Source organism: Scylla paramamosain, chromosome 22, assembly GCF_035594125.1.
Source record: "Scylla paramamosain isolate STU-SP2022 chromosome 22, ASM3559412v1, whole genome shotgun sequence".
In the NCBI taxonomy this organism is placed as follows: Eukaryota; Metazoa; Arthropoda; class Malacostraca; order Decapoda; family Portunidae; genus Scylla; species Scylla paramamosain.
The window spans coordinates 14359930-14363182 of record NC_087172.1 but is presented as its reverse complement, the minus strand read 5'-3'; the positions used below and the strand labels follow the sequence as shown (position 1 = coordinate 14363182).

Sequence of the window (3253 nt, the reverse complement as noted above, 5' to 3'; positions counted from 1 at the left end):
TCTGGGTTCTGGTTATCTGTTTACTTTTCTTGTGGGTTTATTTGTCTATTTTGTTTAGGTTTGGGTTTTTGTTTACTTGTTTTGTTTATTTACTGTTTAGCTGTGTTTTTTTCTTTCTTGTATCTCTTCGTTTGTTTGGATTTTTTTTTTTTTTATTTGTTTCGTCTTATTCTGTTTATCTTTTGTTTATTTGTGTGTTTTCTTTTTTTCCCAAGTTACTTTTTTTTTCTTACGTGTTGTCTTTTATCTGTATGTTTGTTTATTGTGTTTGTTCCATCTACCTCTTTCTATTTTCCTTCTTATTTTATTTATCCTTTGTTTAGTTATATTCATCTGACCTCTTCTTCTTCTTTTGTCTTCTTCTTCTTCTTACTATTATTATTATTATTATTATCTACCCATTTTCTATTGTATTAATCTTTAGCTTATTTATACCTTTTTTCTCTTTGACATCCTTTCGTTTCTATTTTATTTTCCTAAGTGGTTTAATTGTCTGTGTCTTCCGTTTTCTGTTATCATAATCTGGTGTTTAGTTATACGCATTTATTTTGTTTATTTATTTATTTATTTATTTATTTTTTTTTTTCATGTTGGTATCTAATATTCCAAGGTTTTTCATTATTATATCTTATGTTTCTTGTGTTTGTCTGTTGATTATTTACAAGTTTTCCTTTTCATCTATTTCGTCCATAACTTGATCGATAATGGACTAGTCTCTTAAAAGATAGCCGTGGTTACTTTGCTGTTTATTATTATTATTATTATTATTATTATTATTATTATTATTATTATTATTATTATTATTATTATTATTTCTTTTGTCTCATTAGTTAGTATTTTTCGTGTTTTTTTTTTTCATAGATTATCACTTGCTTTTTTTTTCTCTCTCTCTCTTTCTCAAGTCAAGATCTACAACAATATTTTAAGTGGTTCATTTATCATATCTTATCCTTATCATGTTTGTCTCTAGCTAATTTATACCTTCTAATTTTTATTCATTTTTTTCTCGTATATAAATTGACCTTCTGTATTATCTAGTTTTATTATTGTATTTTCCGTTCCGTAATATATTTCTCTATGGTGTATCTGTGTGTTTTCCTCTTTTTTTTTTATCTTTTCTTTTAGTTCAGTCCCTGTGTTTGTAATGGCGTGAATATTTTCTTTGTTTTATATATTTTTTTCTCTTTTTTCTTTTCTTTCTTTTTGTATTTGAGTCTCTGATATTCTTAATTGCTTCACTATCACAGCCAGCTCCTCTTATCGCCACCTTCTATTGTGTTATCGTTCAGTCTTGTTCTCGTTCAATCCTGCTCTCGTTCATTCATGTGCTCGTTCAATCTTGTTCTCGTTCAGTTTTGTTCTCGTTCAATTTCGTTCTCCTTCATTCATGTGCCCGTTCAATGATCATTCCTGTTCTCGTTCTTTTGTGTTTTCGTTCAGTTTTGTTCTCGTTCATTCGTGTTTTTGTTCGATGTTGTTCTCGTTCATTCGTGTTCTCGTTCATTTGTGTTCTCGTTCAGTTTAGTTCTCGTTCATTGCTGTTCTTTCGTTCACTTGCATTGCCACATTTAAAAAAAAAAACAAGACTACATCGCGTTTGCTTTCAATTCTTTTCTTTTTCTGCTTCTTGTTCCTTTTTCAACACTAAATTTCAACTTCTATATATAATCACCTCAAATAACACGACTATTAGCTCTTCTAGTGTGTCTGTGTCTCTTCATTTTTCTTATCATTATTACGCTACAAATTACTAACATTTTATTTCTACAAGGTGATAAATTTCTTTCATAACATATTTTTACTCTTATTCGCATTTTATAATTTACTTCAATCTCATTTTTTCTCTTTTCATACACGATGTTGAGAGATTCACCGCGATAAGAAGCAGTTCACAGCACTAAACCAATGCACGGGGTCTCTATAAGCATCTACAAGAAAGAACGGGATTAAAAAATGTATAGATTCTGCAATTTCTGGCCAGCACAATGTTTGGTGGCTGCTGTAGAACAAGAAACTGGGTAGTGATTCAGAAAAGACGCGTTAAAAACCAAGATATTTTTTTTATATATATATTTTTATCATAATAACATTTTACACTTTAATTTACTTTTTTTTTTCTTATCGTTCAGCACAATTCATTTTAGTTCACCTTACCTTCATTGATATCACGCGATCTTGAAATAATTCTGATCATAATAAAATTTTACTTCTTTCGTTCTCTCTCTCTCTCCTTGGCAACTCTTCCCTCGGCTTCCGTCACGAGACTCGGAAAACTGAAGAATAAAAGTGGAAATAAAAAAAAAATGAAATACAAATAAATATAAAAATAAGGCAATCAATCAACTTTCCCTAGCCGTTGGTTAGGTCCCCCCGCCGCCCCTCGCCCCGCCTCACCTCACAACACCGCACTCTTATTCTCTCGCGTGTAATTCTCTCCTCTCCTCTTTTTCATTGTAGCTGTGGTGAATATCCAGGAAATAATGTTAACTTTGCACTCATTCAGAAACTCTTAACTTTTTTTTTTCTTAACTTTGCACTTATTCAGAAACTCTTAATTTTTTTTTTCTTAAGTTAGATTGAAAAGGTGATGTGATGTAATGTGATGTAATGTGAGTGTCTGTCTATCTGTCCGTCTATTTCTCTGTCTCTCTCTCTCTCCTCTCCTCTCTCTCTCTCTCTCTCTCTCTCTCTCTCTCTCCTCTCTCTCTCTCTCTCTCTCTCTCTCTCTCTCTCTCTCTCTCTCTCTCTCTCTCGATTTGGGTATATTAAAACAGATAACAAATATTTCTTAGCATAAATGTTCTCTTTATTCTTCAAAAGATTAGATGCATTTGTTTCTTTCCTTTCTCATTGACTTGGACGGATTAATAGTGGAGTATATCATTTTTTCAACTTTTCTTTTCCAAAACTGCCTCCTTCAACTTCAATAAAGGAAAACCATACATACCATAAACTTTTCACGCTACTTATCTGTACAAAACTTCCTATTCTAACTTCAATAAAGCATAACAATAACATTTACTTTCATATTTTATCTTCCTTTGCTTCTTTTTCCTCATAACAAATAACATTTACTTTCATATTTTATCATCGTTTTTTTTTTATCCTATCTTTTAACTTCAGCCGAGGAAAAGAACATAAATTTTCCTTGACTAACTACAAACTCTTAAAACTTCTCCTTAAAACTCTAAAAAAAAAAAAAAACTTCCTCTCGTAAATTCCAAGAAATGAACTACACCGATTACGTATCTTC

The 3253-nt window shown here is 30.8% G+C and overlaps 1 long non-coding RNA gene across 1 annotated transcript in view; it reads right to left on the bottom strand.

Annotated features, from left to right (window-relative positions):
* Window positions 1-360: 360 nt before the first annotated feature.
* LOC135111861 (uncharacterized) overlaps window positions 361-3253 on the bottom strand; it is a 25076-nt gene continuing 22183 nt past the window's right edge. The window contains exon 2 of the long non-coding RNA XR_010273929.1: window positions 361-2273. This is a non-coding gene — a long non-coding RNA (uncharacterized LOC135111861). The remainder of the gene's footprint in view (window positions 2274-3253) is intronic.